The 21,120-nt window shown below is 39.5% G+C and overlaps 1 protein-coding gene across 6 annotated transcripts in view; it reads left to right on the top strand.

The window, feature by feature from the left end:
* SALL2 (spalt like transcription factor 2) overlaps nt 1-21,120 on the top strand; it is a 61,726-nt gene that overhangs the window by 19,417 nt on the left and 21,189 nt on the right. For 4 of the 6 annotated variants that reach the window (XM_029238110.1, XM_029238105.1, XM_029238107.1 and 1 more), the window contains one exon: nt 10,135-10,275. The exons of the other annotated variants lie outside the window; for them this stretch is intronic. The gene's annotated coding sequence lies outside the window, so the exon portion shown is untranslated. The remainder of the gene's footprint in view (nt 1-10,134; nt 10,276-21,120) is intronic. 6 annotated transcript variants of the gene reach the window in all.

Genomic DNA, 21,120 nt, shown 5'->3' with positions numbered 1-21,120 from the left:
TAGTGGACACCAAACTTATAGCCCATCTTCCCCAGCCGTGTGGCTGACAGGGTCTTGGTGCTCCGGCCAGCTGTCAGGCCTGAGCCTCCGAGGTAGGAGAGCCGAATTCAGGACACTGGTCCAACAGAGACCTCCTGGCCCCACGTAATATCAGTCAGCAAGAGCTCTCCCAGACATCTCCATCTCAACACTAAGACCCAGCTTCACTCAATGACCAGCAAGCTCCAGTGCTGGACACCCCATGCCAAACAACTAGCAATGCAGGAACACAACCCCACCCATTAGCAGAGAGGCTGCCTAAAATCATAATAAGCTCACAGACACCACAAAACACACAACTGGATGCAATCCTGTCCACTAGAAAGACAAGATCCAACCTCATCCACCAGAACACAGGCACCAGTCTCCTCCACCAGGAAGCCTACACAACCCACTAAACCAACCTTACCCACTAGGAGCAGACACCAAAAACAACGGGAACAACGAAACAGCAGCCTCTGAAAAGGAGACCCCAAACACAGTAAGTTAAGGAAAATGAGAAGACAGAGAAATACACAGCAGATGAAAGAGCAAGGTAAAAACCCACCAGACCAAACAAATGACGAGGAAATAGGCAGTCTACCTGAAAAAGAATTCAGAGTAATGATAGTAAAGATGATCCAAAATCTTGGACATAGAATGGAGAAAATACAAGAAATGATTAACAAGGACCTAGAAGAACTAAAGAGCAAACAAACAATGATGAACAACATTGAACAATAAATGAAATTTAAAATTCTCTAGAAGGAATCAATAGCAGAATAACTGATGCAGAAGAATTGATAAGTGACCTGGAAGATAAAATAGTGGAAATAACTCCCGCAGAGCAGAATAAAGAAAAAAGAATGAAAAGAATTGAGAACAGACTCAGAGACCTCTGGGACAACATTAAACACACCAACATTCGAATTATAGGGGTCCCAGAAGAAGAAGAGAAAAAGAAAGATTCTGAGAAAATATTTGCAGAGATTGTAGTTGAAAACTTCCCTAATATGGGAAAGGAAATAGTCAATCAAGTCAAAGAAGTGCAGAGAGTCCCATACAGGATAAATCCAAGAAGAAACACAACAAGACACATATTAATCAAACTATCAAAAATTACAAAGAAAAATATTAAGGAGCAAGGGAAAAACAACAAATAACATACAAGGGAATCCCCATAAGGTTAACAGCTGATCTTTCAGCAGAAACTCTGTAAGCCAAAAGGGTGTGGCAGGACATATTTAAAGTGATGAAAGGGGAAAACCTACAACCAAGATTGCTCTATCCAGCAAGGATCTCATTCAGATTCAGCCGAGAAGTTAAAATCTTTACAGACAAGCAAAAGCTAAGAGAATTCAGCACCACCAAACCAGCTTTACGGCAAATGCTAAAGGAACTTCTCTAGGCAGGAAACACAAAAGAAGGAAAAGACCTACAATAACAAACCCAAAACAATTAAGAAAATGGGAATAGGAACATAGATATCAATAACTATCTTAAATGTAAATGGATTAAATACTCCAACCAAAACGTAGACTGGCTGAATGGATACAAAAACAAGACCCGTATACATGCTGTCTACAAGAGACCCACTTCAGACCTAGGGACACATACAGACTGAAAGTGAGGGGATGGAAAAAGGTATTCCATGCAAATGGAAATCAAAAGAAAGCTGGAGTAGCAATTCTCATATCAGACAAAATAGACTTTAAAATAAAGACTATAAGAGACAAAGAAGGACACTACATAATGATCAAGGGATCAAACCAAGAAGAAGAGATAACAATTGTAAATCTTTATGCACCCAACATAGGAGCACCTCAATACATAAGGCAAATAGTAACAGCCATAAAAGGGGATATTGACAGTAACACAATCATAGTAGGGGACTTTAACACTTCACTTTCACCAGTGGACAGATCATCCAAAATGGAAATTAATAAGGAAACACAAGCTTTAAATGACACATTAAACAACATGGATGATTGATATTTATACGACATTCCATCCAAAACAACAGAACACACTTTCTTCTCAAGTGCTCATGGAATATTCTCCAGGATAGATCACATCTTGGGTCACAAATCCAGCCTTGGTAAATTTAAGAAAATTTAAATTATATCAAGTATCTTTTCTGACCACAACACTATGAAACTAGATATCAATTACAGGAAAAAAACTGTAAAAAATGCAAACACATGGAGGCTAAACAATACACTACTAAATAACCAGGAGATCACTGAAGAAATCAAAGAGGAAACCAAAAAGTACCTAGAAACAAATGACAATGAAAACATGATGACCCAAAACCTATGGGATGCAGCAAAAGCAGTTCTAAGAGGGAAGTTTATAGCAATACAAGCCAACCTCAAGAAACAAGAAACATCTCAAATAAACAACCTAACGTTACACCTAAAGCAATTAGAGAAAGAAGAACACAAAAAACCCAAAGTTCGCAGAAGGAAAGAAATCATAAAGATCAGATCAGAAATAAATGAAAAAGAAATGAAGGGCTTCCCTGGTGGCGCAGTGGTTGAGAGTCTGCCTGCCGATGCAGGGGACACGGGTTCGTGCCCCAGTCCGGGAAGATCCCACATGCTGCGGAGCGGCTGGGCCCGTGAGCCGTGGCCGCTGAGCCTGCGCGTCCGGAGCCTGTGCTCCGCAACGGGAGAGGCCACAACAGTGAGAGGCCTGCGTACCGCAAAAAAAAAAAAAAGAAACGAAGGAAACGATAGCAAAGATCAATAAAACTAAAAGCTAGTTCTATGAAAAGATAAACGAAATTGATAAACCATTAGCCAGACTCATCAAAAAAAAAAGGAAGAAGACTCATATCAATAGAATTAGAAATGAAAAGAAGTAACAACTGGCACTGCAGAAATACAAAGGATCATGAGAGATTACTACAAGCAACTATATGCCAATAAAATGGACAACCTGGAAGAAATGGACAAATTCCTAGAAAAGCACAACCTTCCAAGATTGAACCAGGAAGAAATAGAAAATATAAACAGACCAATCACAAGCACTGAAATTGAAACTGTGATTAAAAGTCTTCCAGCAAACAAAAGCCCAGGACCAGATGACTTCACAGGCAACTTTTATCAAACATTTCGAGAAGAGCTAACACCTATCCTTCTCAAACTCTTCCAAAATATAGCAGAGGAAGGAACACTCCCAAACTCATTCTGTGAGGCCAACATCACCCTGATACCAAAACCAGACAAAGATGTCACAAAAAAAGAAAACTACAGGCCAACATCACTGATAAACATAGATGCAAAAATCTTCAACAAAATACTAGCAAACAGAATCCAACAGCACATTAAAAGGATCATACATCATGGTCAAGTGGGGTTTATCCCAGGAATGCAAGGATTCTTCAATATACAAAAATCAATCAATGTGGTAAATCATATTAACAAATTGAAGGAGAAAAAACATATGAACATCTCAATAGATGCAGAAAAAGCTTTCGACAAAATCCAACACCATTTTTGATAAAAACCCTCCAGAAAGTAGGCATAGAGGGAACTTACCTCAACATAATAAAGGCCATATATGACAAACTCACAGCCAACATTGTTCTCAATGGTGAAAAACTAAACCATTTCCACTAAGATCAGGAACAGGACAAGGTTGCCCACTCTCACCACTATTATTCAAATTAGTTTTGGAAGTTTTAGCCACAGAAATCAGAGAAGAAAAAGAAATAAAAGGAATACAAATTGTAAAAGAAGAAGTAAAACTGTCACTGTTTGCAGATGACATGATACTATACATAGAGAATGCTAAGGATGCTACCAGAAAACTACTAGAGCTAACCAATGAATTTGGTAAAGTAGCAGGATACAAAATTAATGCACAGAAATCTCTTGCATTCCTATACACTAATGATGAAAAATCTGAAAAAGAAATTAAGGAAACACTCCCATTTACCATTGCAATCCCACTACTGGCATATACCCTGAGAAAACCATAATGCAAAAAGAGTCATGTACCACAATGTTCATTGTAGCACTATTTACAATAGCCAGGATGTGGAAGCAACCTAAGTGTCCATCGACAGATGAATGGATAAAGAAGATGTGGCACATGTATACAATGGAATATTACTCAGCCATAAAAAGAAATGAAATTGAGTTATTTGTAGTGAGGTGGATGGACCTAGAGTCAGTCATACAGAGTGAAGTAAGTCAGGAGAAAAACAAATACCATATGCTAACACATATATATGGAATCTAAAAAAAAAAAAAAATGGTTCTGAAGAACCTAGAGGCAGGACAGGAATAAAGACACAGATATGGAGAGTGGACTTGAGGACATGGGGAGAGGGAGGGGTGGCCTGGGACAAGGTGAGATAGTGGCATGTACATATATACAAATGTAGAATGGATGGCTCGTGGGAAGCAGCTGCATAGCACAGGGAGATCGGCTCTATGCTTTGTGACCACCTAGAGTGGTGGGATAAGGAGGGTGAGAGGGAGACGCAAGAGGGAGGGGATATGGGGATATGTCTATACGTATGGCTGATTCACTTTGTTATACAGCAGAAGCTAATGCATCATTGTAGAGCAATTATACTACAATAAAGATGTTGAAAAAAAAATTGAAGTTCATATGCATATTTGACTTAAGAAAAATCTAATGGAAAGCACTGAGTCTTGGGATTGGCTGAAATTCACAAAGCCACAGTAATCCCCTTGATGTCCTTAGGCTGTTCCCAGGGGCAGCAGAAGGTAGTTATTGCATCTTTAGCACCAGAGAAATCTAGACAGTATTAGTAAAAAGTGGTTTTGCTCTGGGTTTAAAAAGAGATGGGCTGAGACTTTGACTCTGAGATTAGGTGACTTTGGAAAAATGACAGCCTCTCTGGGCTTCAGTTTCCTCATGCGTACTAAACCTACTTCATGAACTGTTATAAAAGTGTTTAACGTATTGCCTGGCACTTGTCACACACAGAAAGTCTGTTCTATTTATTATAACTAAGAGCTCTCTGCAAAAAACCATCCCAAAAGACCCCAAGTGAGAAAATGTAGGACATGTTCTAGGCAGCCTAAAACCAGGACGACAAAAAAGCAGATGAAAGAAAGTGAGGAGTCACTAATCAAACAATATTTAGTGAATGCCCCAGCAGGATCTGTGCCCAAGGAACATTCTTCCTGCAGACTTCACAGGACTCCCTCTTTTTCATTTTTAAGGTCTGATCTCAAATATGATCCCTCTCATGGAGTCCCTACAGACGATTATAACTGAAAGAACACTGCCCACTTACACAATATCCTAGTCCATCTTCTCTGTAGCACTTATAAACACTTGAAATTATCTGAATTATTTGCATCCATGTTTATTGTCTGCCTCTCCAAATATAAAACCTTCGAGGGTAAGACCTAGATCTGCTTTGTTTACAGCTACATCCCCAAGACTTGTGTTCAGCAGCGAATGAGATCCCAACACCCAGGTGGTAATAAGTTCAGCAGTGACTAAGACTTCCATGCTCCAGAACTACAGAAGCCCCTGAAGAAATGCTAGGCAGGGGCTCTGCCCTAAAGAATCCATAAAAACAAAAACATATATAATCAAAGCTAACCACAGTGTATACTGCCAGTTGGAAGTAAATTTAACACTCTCCCGGTTTTTTAAGATTTCATTCTTCTGAAAAGATGCATAGCACCTCCTTTAACCTTCCCATTACATCTTTCTCTACTTCTCTTCAGCCTTTCCATTCTTTGCCCACCATCATGCTGATCTGTTTTGTTCTATATTTTTTCTTCTCTCTTTTCTATCTTCTGAAGGTAAGAAAAAAAGTCTGGGGCTTCCTTGGTGGCGCAATGGTTGAGAGTCCGCCTGCCGATGCAGGGGACGCGGGTTCATGCCCCGGTTTGGGAAGATCCCACATGCCGCGGAGCGGCTGGGCCCCTGAGCCATGGCCGCTGAGCTTGTGCGTCCGGAGCCTGTGCTCCACAACGGGAGAGGCCACAACAGCGAGAGGCCCGCGTACAGCAAAAAAAAAAAAAAAGTCTGGAGGGCTTAGGAAGCATAATCAAAAATTTGGAGAAGTGAGGCACATTGGAATGGCCAATAAACCTGGAGGGAAGAAATGTACACACAAAGAATTGTTATTCTTAGTTATTAGTGACACCTGAGCAGTGCTATCTTGCTGTAAACACATTAAATTTCACTCATTCCTTGAGTCATCCAGTGAATTCACAGATGGACTGATCCATGAATAATTTGGCAGATCGGGACTTTCAAATGTAGAAAAAAAGAATCAGGGCTTACAAACTAAGGATGTTAAAAAGAAAATACTGAATTCAAATCATTGAGGTCAAGTAAAAATTAGTGTTAAAGTGTCTCTTTTATTGACTTAGTAGTAGAGCTTTTTAAAAAAATTCTTTGGAAAAAAATAGCTTCATTTTTAAACTCACAATTGAATGTATCAAAATTTAAACCTTGAATTAAACTTTTATTTGTACTTCAGAGATTTAATCTTTTAATCTACTAATCTAAAGACTAGTTTCTTTATGATTTTATTTTATATTTTTAATTGAAGTAGAGTTGATTTACCATGTGGCAATCTCTGCTTACAGCAAAGTGACTCAGTTATACACACAGAGACATTCTTTTTTTTAAAATTATTTTCCATTATGGTTTATCCCAGGAGATTAGATATAGTCCCCTGTGCTATACAGTAGGACCTTGTTGTTTATCCATTCTAAATGTAATAGTTTGCATCTACCAACCCCAAACTCCCAGTCAATCCCTCTCCCTCCCCCACTCCCCCCTGGCAACCACAAGTAAAGAGTAGTTTCTTAATAAATGGAGGGTTGAGAAATTAATCATAGAGATAATATGGGAACAGGATGCCCACATTCTACTATGAACACTGAAGAAAATTAGAAAAAGAAGAATGCCTACTCTCTCTGATATAATAACAAGTTCTTCTTTTAAAAGTACTTGTAGTTTTTTAGCAAGGAGCTCAATGGTGGAAATAAATTTTTTAAAGCATCCATTCTGCCTAGGCCCTTCATCAAAACTCCCTCACCCCAGGCAGTTATGATGGTTGTACTTCTTTCTTACACCAACAATAATTTGTCATAGAGTCTTTCCTAGAAAAACAAAGGTTTGATGGGATATTAGAAAGAGAAGTTGTTGAAACCCACAAAGAAACCAGCAAGACTTAGGTGTTAAAAAGAACAAGAAAAACTACCAGGTACAGACATGCCTAGCAGATGCTGGCTCACCCTCCTCCCAGCCACCGTCATTACCGCCACTTCACAGAGAGCTTGAGACTTAAAGAACTGAGAACCTCCAAGTACGTATACATTAGCAGCACACAAATGGTGACCTTCAAGGCCCCCATGATGCCTTCCTTTCTCTACTCTCCAAGCCTCCATCTCATTCGCTTGCCTCTCTAGGTCTCTAATATCTTCCAACCATAATTCATTGAACCAAGACTTTTGGTCTTTAACTTCTCTTGGTTCACCCTGTATCTTTGACATCACACCCATCTTGGTGTCATATATTTATATACATGTTCTCATTAGGAAAGCCACATAGTGGAAAACGGAGTGGGAAAAATACCCATAATCCCACAACTAATTTAATTGCTGTTATCATATTACTGTTGTCTTTAATTTGTTCTAATTGTATTACAAACATGTAATTCTACATTCTATTTTTCTCTCAGTATTATAAGTATATGGTTGAATGACATTTCATTGCATACATTCCACCTCTGTGGCCATTCAAGATGTTTCTAGTTTCTCACTGTTAAAAATAATAGTACAATTTATTCTCAACGTAACCGTGAGAAATCCTATTAAAATCTAGGTCAGGTCATGTCATTCCACCAAAGATTTCCAATGGCTCCCCATCTCACATCTTGTAAAAGTGAAGTCTTTACAGTATCCTACAAGGCCCTAAATGATACAGCTCTCCATTACAGCTCTAACCTTATCTCCTACCACCCTCCCCTTCATTCACTCAGCTCCAATCATATTGACCTCCTTCCTATTCCTCAGATACTCTAAACACGTTCCCACCTGAAGGCCTTTGCACTGGTTACTTCCTCTGCTTGGAACCTCTTCCCCCAGATCCCATAGTCAATCCCTCACCCCCTTAATGTATTTGCTCAAATATTACCTTCTCAATGAGGCTTATACTGATGATCTTATAGAAAACTGAAACTCACCCAGAATCCCCAGCACTCCTGATCCCCTTTACCCTGATCTACTTTTTTACTTTTTGAAAGCACTCATCACCTTCTAACATACTATGTATTTTACTTATTTAATTAGTCTATTGTTTATTATTGTCTGTCACCTGCTTCTAGAATATAAACTCCATAAGGGCAAGAACCTTTGTATGTTTTGTTCAATGAAGTATCTAAAATATCTTAAAAAGTACATAGAACAACAATATTAGCTCAACAAATTCTTTTCCATGATTATAACTGCTCCAATATTTAAAAATTGTTTTTTAGAAATTGATTATTAGAAATTAATTTACTAACTCAAAGGTTATGACTCAAAATACAGTGCTGTCAAACTGCTTTCCAAAATGTTGCCAGGGTTGAGTTAATTTACTCATGGTTACTCAGTTAACTATTGGTTGAAATAGGATTTGAATTTTCCAAAGCCTACACTCTCTGTTAAGCCTACACTCTCTGCTTAACAGAGATTGAACCAAAAAACATAAAGTGGCCTTTAAGGAGCAAGAAAGTGCAACTATGCACATCTTGAAGGAAAGGAAATATCTCATTCATTTTTCTACCCACATAGTAAAGTATGTGGCACAAAGGAGAAACTCGCCAAATACTCCATGAATTAATTGAAAAAATATCTGTAAAGTAACGCTGCAAGTAAGGAACATGAAAAGTCTCAAAATTTGGGGGGAAGTTGATCTGTGCATTAAAATAATTGCTCAGGGACTTCCCTGACGGTCCAGTGGTTAAGACTTTGGCTTCCAATACAGGGTGTGCAGGTTTGATCCCTGGTCAGGGATCTAAGATTCCACATGCCTTGTGGCCAAAATACCAAAACATAAAACAGCAGTAATATTGTAACAAATTCAATAAAGACTTTAAAAATGATCTGCATCCAAAAAAGTCTTAGAAAAATAAATTAAATAATTGCTCAGATTTTTAAGGAAAACAATAAAAATCTTACTACAAAGGGGCAATTGAACTAAAAGGACCAGAATCCTCACTGGACATCAGTATTGTTATATTGGTGTGTATTGTGTATATTGATATTCTTCATAAAAGGCTAAAAGAAAATGAAAATCTGTCCCTTCCTACCCTTTGCCTGTCCTTCTACCTTTCTCCCAAGAGCTCTGCAATTCCCACACTAGCTCTGCAATATAGACAGTAAGAACTTTCCCATTTTTCAAATCACTCCTCTCAGGTGTATAGTAAATTGTCGGGGATCAGACATCATAAGCAGCAAGTCTCCTTTACCTCCTGAGTCCCCAGTTTCAGCCCAGTTATTTTGCTGTTTGCTCAGAGATGCTCCAAACCCTATCTTCCTCTGCCTCTTCTCTGTTTCCTCCTGATCTCTAGTTCAGCACTATAGGCTCGAGTCTTCGCAAAGACACACTTAGAGAAGGCTCCTTTTGCCAAGAGGAACCTAAGTTCCATCCTAGTAGACTATCATCCTTTTAGCTTCAAATGAATTTGTAAAATTCTGAGTTGCCACGATCTTGCTTGGAGAGATCTTGTATGAGAGAACTGCCTGTGTCAGTTGAATGCCAGGGGCTTAAACCCTAAAGAAGAGACAGGTAGAAGCTCACAGGGACACAATAAACTTTGACAGCTTTACTTCTCTAATAAAATGGAATGCAGCTAAAGTTCAGAGATGTTTTGAGGCTTGCCCTGCTTTTGCATGGCAGATGGGAGCTCTGTCCCAGTTCCCCTGCCCTTAGATTTTTCCACTACTCAGCAGTTGCCTCCAGAGAGCTGAGCTAGATTAACTCCTAAATCTTTTAGTATATTGTACTTAGTTTCTTTTTTAAAGATTTTATTCTTCACAGCATATTGCATTGTTTTTTTTTAAAGATTTGATTCTTCATAGTATATCATGATATGATTTATCTGGTTCTCAATCAAAACAGGAAAAGAAACCTCTGAGAAAGAAGCTGCTCAGAGGTTTTAGAGGTGAGGATTGTTTAACGGAAGAACCAATGGTGTCCTCCTCTGCATACCAAGGAAGCACTCAACAACACTCCCTCACACATTACAGGGATATAGTCATGGTGAGTTCTGTTCCAGAGGGTGAAACTGGGTAGGGAAGCCCAGGAGAGCAGAACTATCATTCCTCAGCTGTAGTCTTCCTTATCTCCTCCAGAACAGCCCACTTGTAACTTGTATTCAGACTTCTGTGCGCTAACTTGTAAGCGCACAGAAAGGACAAGCTTTCTCTGGTGGTAATAAGGACTCCCTTGCTTAGGCAGACAAGCAAAGACTGAATGACCATCTGCCACTAGAAGAGACTCATTCTTTCTTTGGAAGGTTGTATCATATTCAACTTTAATTCTATAAACTTGTAGTGCCTAGGTAGGCACTGTGCTAGGGATTCAAATACAAAAAGGCAGAGAGAAATGATTGTCTTGATCCTTCCCCCATCCCCAAATCCATAATCATATGACGTTTTTTGATAACTAGAAAAAAGAAACAGGTACTGTGGCAGACTCTAAAATGTGACAAGTCATAATCCGAGGCATTTTGAAGAATCTTGGAGGGTGTGTGTATTAGGGGGCAGCAGGGTGGAGGGGAGCGTAGGTGCCTTAGTAGGAAGCAAGAAACGCATTGAAAAAGTATACTGAGTTCTGAGACAGAAGAGAGGTTAAATAATTCTTATAATTTAAAAGGCCTTCTATTAACCTTCTAAACACCACACACTTATGCACCATATCAAACAAGTGATTGAGTCTTGCTCAGTACCATTGTATATGTGCATACCCAAAAAACATGGCAAGCAATGAAAATAAAGAGGTGGTAAAACTTACCAGTTTTCTCCAACTATGCAAGAGGAGCTTAGCTAATTGTTATAATGTTCTTTCCTTTACTTCTTTCATAATTTCTTCTGAAATGAAACAGAGAGAAAGCAAAATGTTAAAAAACACAAAATAAAAAACATTCTGATTTGGACATTAGTAACTGGTTTTCTGTTTACATCATTTCACCCTTTTAATATTGGTCTCTGAATCTGTTAATCTCTTTCCTTCTCTGTAAATTTTGCATTTGTCCTTTTCAATACTTTTGCCTTCTTCTGCCAAGGTAGAACTAAGCCTACTTGCCATTCCATTTTAATCATTAACTACCATGGGCACCATTAGAACTATATTTGAACACATTCCAAAATCTGTTACTCAAAGGCCATTCATTAATTCAACAAACATTTATTATAGAAAGAAAGTATTTATCTTTAGCTAATATAAATAAATTGAATACTTTATGAGATATGACCTGATACTAACTTTAAGCTTAAAATTTTGTGTCAAGAAAATACAAAAGTGTTTTGATTTTGGTAATCATGTCACAATGTATATATGTAGCAAATCATCACATTGTCACCTTAAATATATATAATTTTTGTCTGTCAATTATACTTCAATAAAGCTGGAGAAAAAATATAAAAGTTTTTAAGGAGTTGTGTCAAATCAAATCCAGTTAGTCTTAGGTTCTGTTATTGTCCTGCTGAATCAAAAACATTATTAAGTGAAGACTTATTTTGTGAGTTAATATATCCAAAAATTTGGTTTCAGCTTCTTTTTACTCCTTTAACCAACTCATCTATCATATCTCTGGTACACTTGGGCAAGTCACTAATATTCGTTATCTGGAAAGTAGGTAATAATTTTACCCCTTTGATCATTTTTTAATTATTATTTATTTATTTGTTTATTTTTGGCTGAGTTGGGTCTTCGTTGCTGTGCGCGGGCTTTCTCTAGTTGCAGAGAGCAGGGACTACTCTTCGTTGCGGTGGGCGGGCCTCTCATTGCAGTGGCTTCTCCTGTTGCGGAGCACGGGCTCTAGGCACACGGGCTCTAAGCACACGGGCTCTAAGCACACGGGCTCTAAGCACACGGGCTCAGTAGTTGTGGCACACAGGCTTAGTTGCTCCATGGCATGTGGGATCTTCCAGGACCAGGGCTCGAACCCGTGTTCCCTGCATTGGCAGGCGGATTCTTAACCACTGCGCCACCAGGGAAGTCCCTTCCCCTTTAATTATTGTGATGGTTAATTTTTTGTGTCAACTTGGCTAGGACATAATACCCAGTTGTGCTTTCAAATACAATCTAGCAGTTGCTGTGATGGTGTTTAGATGTGATTAACATTTAAATCAGTAGTCTTTGAGTAAAGCAGTTTACCCTTTATAATGTGAGTAGGCCTAATACAATCAGTCAAAGTCTTAAAAGAAAAGATTAAGATCCCCAGAAGAAGGAATTTGGCCTCCAGACTTTCTTTAGACTCAAGACTGAAAGACATGCTCCTGCCAGAATTTCCAGCCTGCCAGGACCTGTCCTGCAGACTTCAGATTTGTCAGGCCCGGCAATCTCCTGAGCCAATTCCTTAAAATAAATCAATCTCTCCCTCTTTCTCTCTTTCTCTCTCTCACACACACACACTCTCTCTCTCTCTCCATATACAGAGAGAGAGATAGATAGATATATAAAATTTATTTCAATCGAAAGATAGATAGATGATAAATAGATATATATAGAGAGAGATCCTATTGGTTATGTTTCTTTGGAGAATCCTAGCTAATACAATTACCTTCCTTGCAATCGTTTTAGAGGTGAAAATGTGGTTTAGGTTTAGGAAAGTTTAGCTACACGGGAAGACCACTGTTCATTTATCATTCTCAGGAGATAAACTTCTCTTGAAGATCTTATTATCTTCTCTCTCCTTCCCTCAGTATCCACCTTAAATAAGTAACAATAACCATTATCACCTTATAGAGATGAGGCAGAAAGAGGATAGGAAAACTCTGTCATTAAATCAAATCAATCAACCCAGGAGCACTATTAAACTCTGACTGTCTTATAAAGGACAAAGCAATATTCTTCAATGTATAATCAGTAACATTTGTTTATAGACCTATCTTGCTTGTTTAATATAGATTTTCCACTGACATCAAACACTTACCATCTATTCCTGTACCTCCTCTAATGATTCATTTCTCCTCTTATACCCTGTTACAGAAGCCTCGGATGTAAAATCACAGAGTACAAAACTCTGCACTGTGGATTTCAGTCTTGAAAGCTTTGTGATTTTTATCTATCTGACATAGGATTTTGAAGTGATCATTGCATGACTATAACTGAACTTGCCATCAATGAATACTCAGGGGTATTATTAAAAGTCTTCCATTCCAATGAATTTCCTGTTATTAGTCCCATTCACTTAGCAATTTAATAAGTGGACAATAAAGCCAGGAGACTCCAGATATGGAAGAGCTCCAAACCTTTGGTAATTTGCAATACACACCAGGGATTCAAAAAGTTCACTGACAGGTGAAAGCTCACCCATGAATACTAAGTAATTGATATCAATCCATGGGCTCCCAAAAGACCAATAAGCAGCCTGGAACTTAGTTTCCAGAAATATCTGACTCAACACCTCTTTGTTTTTTCTACTGCTTGAGTAAAAGTTCAGAGCCAAAAAAATGTCCAGAGCATTTCACAGATTGCCTACCTCAAGGCAAAGAGTATCAAGATGTTTTGTAACCAGCTAGCTTTTAAATCTCCTTAAAGGAATTTTGACTACTCAGAGCAAAAATAATAATGATGCATTGTGGACTTTGTAACATGCAGGAGTAAAATATATGAAAATAATAACAAAAAGGCTGGGAGGAGGAAAATGTAAGTTTGAAAGATTCTTATGTAGTCAGTGGTATTTTATTTGATGGTATGCTACATTAAAGATGTATACTATAAATGCTAGAGAAACAGCTACAAATAAAGAGGTATAGCTAATTAGGTAATAGTGGAGATGGAATAAAATATTTTTTAAAAACTCAATCCACACGAAAAAAGAAAATAGGAAAAATGAGAATAGGAAATAAATAGCAAAATGGTAGATTTCTACCAAACCCCATCAATAATCATATTAAATATAAATAGTATAACTTGTATCCAGAATATATAAAGAACTCTTACAATTCAACAATAAAAAGACAACCCAGCTTAAAAATGGACAAAGGATTTGACTAGACATTTCTCCAGAGAAGATTTACATATGTCCAATAAGCACATGAAAAAAAATTTCAACATAATTAACCTTTCAAGGAAATGAAAATCACAATGAGATACCACTTCACATCCACTAGGATTACTAAAATCAAAAAGACAGTGACAAGTGTCAGAAAGGGTGTGGAGAAACTGGAATTAGAGAAACTTACTTGCAGGAATGTAAAATGGTAAGGTACTTTGCAAAACAATTTAGCAGTTTCTCAAAATGCTGAGCACAGAGCTATCATAACCCAGCAAATCTACTCCTATACCCAAGAAAATTGAAAATGTATATTCACACAAAAAGTTGTAAATGAATATTAATTGCAGTGTTATTCATAAAAGCCCCAAAGTGGAAACAACCAAAATGTCTACCAACTGACAAATAGATAAAGTGTAGAATAGCTGTAAAGTTGAATATTATTCAGTAATAAAAAAGAATGAGGTACTAATACATGATACAATATGTATCCAACTTTGCAATGTAGGAGATGGAGACACTGTGGAGTTTGATGTTTTGAGGAGAAAAGGGTATGGAGGTAGCAAATGTTACAGACCCTACTGGAGCTCCAGTGCAAGCAGTAAATATGCAGCAGACTGTAACCATTATAGATGCTACCCACATGGTAGGGGTTTTCTACCAATTACCAGAATTACCAAAACAGTAAGAATAAGGAAAAGAACTAGGGACGGGAGAGTGGTCCAGAAGGCCAGGTCCAATAGGGCCAGCCCAACCTCAGGCCACAGTTCTCATCCTACTACACACGGAGACCTATGAGCATTGACCACAGTATTCCTCTGGTGCAGGAAAAAGTAGTGGAGTGTGCTGATAACCAGGGGATAGGAGATCAAGGTAGACTAGTGTTAAAAAAGAGACATCAGGGGCTTCCCTGATGGCGCAGTGGTTGAGAGTCCGCCTGCCGATTCAGGGGACACAGGTTCGTGCCCCGGTCCAGGAAGATCCCACATGCTGCGGAGCGGCTGGGCCCGTGAGCCATGGCCGCTGAGCCTGCGCGTCCGGAGCCTGTGCTCCGCAACGGGAGAGGCCACAACAGTGACAGGCCCGCGTACCGCAAAAAAAAAAAAGACAGTGTAGGGGACTGGTTAAGAGCAAATTCTGAGGCCTGACTTCTAGCATTCAAATCCCATTTCTGCCACTACCTGTGTGACCTTAGTCAAGTTACTTAATCACTCAGTGCCTCAGTTTACTCATCTGAAAAAGGGGTATATACTAGTACCTTCTTGATAAGCATGGCCAGGACCAGGTTGAAGCAAGAGAAGCACCTAGGGTGCAGAAGTGCACTTGTGTGTCTCTGAGTCAGTGTCTCTTAAATTTTGTTTCCCCAGATGCCTCTCTTGCCCCACCCCTAGTCCCAGTCCTGCTCATAAGGTTGTTGTAAACATTAAATGAGCAAAAACACTTAGAACAGTGTATGGCATAGAGTAAGGGATATATAAATGTTAGGTAGGCATTAGCTGCTATTATTATTATTATTATTGTTGTTATATCCTGGAGAAAGATCCAGAGCGGGATCTTAAAGAATTTGATTAAATTAAACAAACAAACCAAAAAACCAATTGTTTTTGACTCACTGCTCCCCTGAAAGCAAGATGGATCACCAGCAGCTCTATTGGAACCACCTTCAAAAATTCAGCTGTGTTTCCCACTTTTTCCAAATCGCTCAAACCAGAATGGTCTGATCTGTAAATATGGCCTCAATACATGCAGCCAGTGTTTACAACACTAAAAGAAGGATACAGGACTCATCAAGTTGGACTAAATGATTTTCCTTGAATGGATTATCCAAAACATCTATCTGCTGAGAGAAAGACTAGTTCTTTGTACCTAAAATTTTAAAATAAATAAATTTTTACAACTTCAATTATAAATGTTTAATTATAAATGGAAGAGCTAATTGGTTATAGAAATCTCTTTTTTTTTAATTTACCATTATCTTCTCAATGGATCTGTCTTTCAAATGTATGAATTGTTTCTCTCAGTTCTATAAAAGTATTCAGGCTGGGGAAAAAGGTTTTTGAGCTTCTTCTTATTATAGCACTCTACTAAATGCTGTGAACTGTGCAGAATGAATACAATATGGTCTCTATGCCTGAGGAACTCCCAGTGCAGCCAAAGAAACAGGTATGGGCTCTACCTTTGATAAAAGGTAAACTCTGGTAAATGGTATAATCAAGGTTTAAACAATGTGCTGTGCTATTATGGAGAAAGGAAAGGTCACAGGTGACTCACATGCAAGTAGAAAGTTTAATAAGAACCTACAGTATGCTCAAGCTGTGCCCAGAGCTGTGGCGTTATAGAAGGTGCATAAAAGCCCTGACCTCCTCTCTGACATGGATGACTATTTAGTTGGAGTGAGAAAGCTAATACACATTATTAAAAAGCAGCAAACAATGTTCCATGTTAGACTGTGGGCAGAATACTAAAAGTATTGCAGCCTTCCAGCGAAGATGAAGACCCATAGAAGCTGGAGCAGTCAGGGAGGAAAGGAGGGCTCTAGGACGTGAGGAAGTACAGTGATGGAAGTGATTATGGGGCCAAGAGGTAGGCCCGTGAGCCATGGCCGCTGAGCCTGTGCGTCCGGAGCCTGTGCTCCACAACGGGAGAGGCCACAACAGTGACAGGTCTGCGTACCGCAAAAAAAAAAAAAAAAATGTGGCACATATATGCAATGGAATATTACTCAGCCATAAAAAGAAACAAAATCGAGTTATTTGTAGTGAGGTGGATGGACCTAGAGTCTGTCATACAGAGTGAAGTAAGTCAGAAAGAGAAAAACAAATACCGTATGCTGACACATATTTGGAATCTAAAAAAAAAAAAAGTTCTGAAGGACCTAAGGACAGGACAGGAATAAAGACACAGACGTAGAGAATGGACTTGAGGATATGGGGAGGGGGAAGGGTAAGCTGGGACGAAGTGAGAGAGTGGCATGGACATATACACACTACCAAACGTAAAATAGATAGCTAGTGGGAAGCAGCCGCATAGCACAGGGAGATCAGCTTGGTGGCTTGTGACCACCTAGAGGGGTGGGATAGGGAGGGTGGGAGGGAGGGAGACCCAAGAGGGAGGAGATATGGGGATATATGTATACGTATAGCTGATTCACTTTGTTATAAAGCAGAAATTAACACACCATTGTAAAGCAATTATACTCCAATAAGGATGTTAATACATATATATATATATGTGAGAAGGAGCAGGTACTAAATGCTAAACACTTTCGTAGGAGTTGCTCCTGCATGTTATGTCTTTGCATCCTCTTCCTTTTGCCGCTAAGTCACTCATAAATCTCGCGTCTTGGAGGTAATTTGGTATTTCTACCACCAGGTGGAGGTGTCCCACTGCTCTTCACTTACTATCAAAGAGATGTTCTTAAGAAATTTTGGGGGTGGGGGCAGGGGTCAGGTTCTTTGGTTCCACTAGTTATACAAATAAGCACTTGCCTTCACGCCCAAGAGCGAAAAGAATTTGAAGAGTGAGCATAAAAGGTCAGGCAGTGGCTGCCTCTTCCTCTCTTTTTGTTTTCTTAGTCCTTTGGTTTCCATGGGGATCTGTGTTTGAGCAGCAACTCTGAATCCATTTACTGCCCCTCAAGGCTTGGGGCTGAGCCCAGAGACTGGCTGTGAAGAACAGCAGGAGCTGGAATGGTTCTGGAAAGGAGGAGATTTATTTGGTAAATTTGGATAGCAAAAGACGAAGACAGGTATAGAAGGAGGAGTGATGAGGTGAACCTTGGAATGGAGTGCACAGAGGAATGTGAAAGGCAAATAATGTTTTAGTTCAAATAAAATTTGGGGACATTAAAGTCTTTTCCAAAACTCTTCAATTGTCTTCTTACCATAGACCATTTCAGGACATATTCTGGGCCCTTTATAATACCAGGTCCTCTCCTACCCCTACCCCAAAACATCAGTAGACCTGTGTCAGAACCTGCCTGGGGTCCTGATATGTCCTCCTGTTCCAAAAGCACTCTGGAGCAAGAGATGAGAAGTCCAAGGAAAGACCATCCACTGTATTCCCCAGGTATGGTATAGTGCCTGACACATGGTAAACTCTCAATAAAATATTTGTTGAATGGATGAATAAATAAGAGCAATAAGAATAGGATAGATTTGGGAATTCCCTGGTGATCCAGTGGTTAGGACTGCGCTTTCACTGCCGAGGTCCTGGGTTTGATCCCTGGTTGGGGAACTAAGATCCAAGCTGCGTGGCATGGCCAAAAAAAAATATATAGAGGAATATATTTTTTTAATATGATAGCTTTAGCTTTAACTAATTTTACTTAATTCTAGCGTAAGAAAAGACAAACTAGAGACAAATAAAAAATGTCTTGTCATCAAAATCATGAGGATGTGAATGTGTTGATTCACAGATCAATTCATTCAAAGATTGATTAGGGGGTTTTGTTGCTTTTCTGCTTAATAAGAGGTTTTTTCATATTTGCATTACTAATAGCCCCTGTTTCTAAGAGTATTTGCATTTCCATCATTTTGGGCCACTATTCAGTATCCATTCACAGATAGCAGTTGATCTACATATGAACAGTGCTCTACCTGGTGATAGAATCAAGTTTTCCCCCTTAATCGCTTACTTTCCAACCCCACCTTTCCACCTCACTTTCTCTCCTATTATCCTGCTTAATTACCACTCTCTATAATTATCTAATTTATTTACTTGCATTTTTATTGCTCGTCACCTCCCACAGCTAACAAGCTCCTTGCTGCTTTCCTCACAGAGCCTTCTATTCTAAATTTGAGTCTAAATACTCAAGTCTTACCTTTTTTTGAAAACTCCATTTTAAGTGAATTCTTCATGATGCTCCTTTAATCTATTCACCCTCCTGCCCTCCAGTTAGAAGTGACCTTTCCTTCCTCTGAATGAGTACACATTTGATCTGCATTTCTCTGTGCACTCACCACTTGGCATAATGATATTGCCATCAAATGTAGTGAGCTTGATAGATTGGCCAGGCACTGGGCCAGATGCTTTAACTGTTTTGTTAAATCTCCACTACAATCCTATCAAGTAGACACTATTAATCTCGTTTTTATTTTATTTTATTTTGGCGGTGCCACATGTCTTGCAGGATCTTAGTTCCCAGACCAGGGATTGAACCCAGGCCCTCGTCAGTGAAAGCACCGAGTCCTAACCACTGGACCCCTAGGGAATTCCTTTAACCTCATTTTTATATGATGAAACCAAGGCTCAGAGAAGTTAAATAAAATGCCCCAAATCATGCAGCTGATTGGTGGTAAAGGCAATTTAAACCCAAAGAGTCACAGCCAGAATCCATGTAGTCTTTGAGCACAGACTTTGTTGTAAGGAAAATGTGTTAGATCCTCAGCTCCGTAATTCACGACGGCATGACCCTCAGCAATTTACTAACCTCTCTAAACCTCAATTTCCTAGTTGGTAAAATGGGGATAATAACGTCTACCTCACAAGATCACTGCAAGACAGAGCCTCACATAGCCTTGTCAAAAACAAGTGGCCCGGACTTCCCTGGTGGTGCAGTGGTTGAGAGTCCATCTGCCGATGCAGGGGACACAGGTTCGTGCCCCGGTCCAGGAAGATCCCACATGCCGCGGAGCGGCTAGTCCCGTGAGCCATGGCCACTGAGCCTGTGCGTCCGGAGTCTGTGCTTCGCAATGGGAGAGGCCACAACAGCGAGAGGCCTATATAAAAAGAAGTGGCCCATAAAGAGTAGCTATAGCTATTAGCATTACCTGCTTACCTGTTTCACCTCCCATACCTAGTTAACACTCCTTCCAGAAGGATCTGTTTTTATCCTCTTTGCATTTGTGACATCTAGCACAGTGTTTTATATATTGTAACTAAACACCACGGACATATGTTTAATAGAGGGATGGGGGTAGGGAGGGAAGAATGGGTGAATGGATTAATTGATTGATAATTTATTGCTGGTGACAATCAGTCCAAGTCAACTCTCCTTTCTTCTTCCCCTGGAACTTTATGCATACTCTATGAAATTTCTTCACATTGTATTATATATATGTGTGTGTGTGTGTGTGTGTGTGTGTGTGTGTGTGTGTGTGTGTGTGTACTTTTTTTTTTTAGGCTGCGCTGCACGGCTTGCAGGACCAGGGATTGAACCCAGGCCCTGGAAGTCCGGAAGTGAAAGTGTGAAGTCCTAACCACTGGACCAGCAGGGAATTCCCTGTACTGTATTATGTTTTCTTGTTTAACATTTCCCTGCTTGTCAAGGAGAGGCAGGTCCATGTCTCATTTACCTTTGTCACCATAGTATCTCAGTTCTGTTGTTCGTCTCTTAATATGAGCATGCATGCGATTCTATGTTGAGAAGTGCATATTTTTAAAATTCTACTTGCTCCTTAAATGCAGGTCTGGTGAGTGAAATATGAAATGCATTTGATAAATGTTTGTTGAGAGTATAACTAGTTGGAAGGCCTAGCTTGGTCCTTACGTCCCAAAAGAAGGAAAGAATTTCTCTGGCTTGGGCTGGGGTTTAAATCCTGAGGTGATTCTGTCATCTGGAGATACAGAATCATGAACCTGTAAGCTGCTTTGGGTTTTTTTGTTTTTGTTTTCAATTCTACTCCTTTTTTTTTTTTAATTTATTTTTGGCTGCATTTGGGTCTTCATTGCTGCACGCAGCCTTTCTCTAGTTGCAGCAACCAGGGGCTACTCTTGGTTGTGGTGTGAGGGTTTCTCATTGCGGTGGCTTCTCTTGCTGCGGAGCATGGGCTGTAGGCACGCAGGCTTCAGTAGTTGTGGCTCACGGGCTCTAGAGCACAGGCTCAGTAGTTGTGGCGCACGGGCTTAGTTGCTCCACGGCATGTGGGATCTTCCCGGACTAG

Source organism: Monodon monoceros, unplaced genomic scaffold, assembly GCF_005190385.1.
Source record: "Monodon monoceros isolate NGI ecotype Baffin Bay Population unplaced genomic scaffold, NGI_Narwhal_1 Super_Scaffold_21, whole genome shotgun sequence".
NCBI classification, from domain to species: Eukaryota; Metazoa; Chordata; class Mammalia; order Artiodactyla; family Monodontidae; genus Monodon; species Monodon monoceros.
The sequence above is the reverse complement of the archived record's forward strand: the minus strand, read 5'-3'. Positions and strand labels throughout refer to the sequence as shown.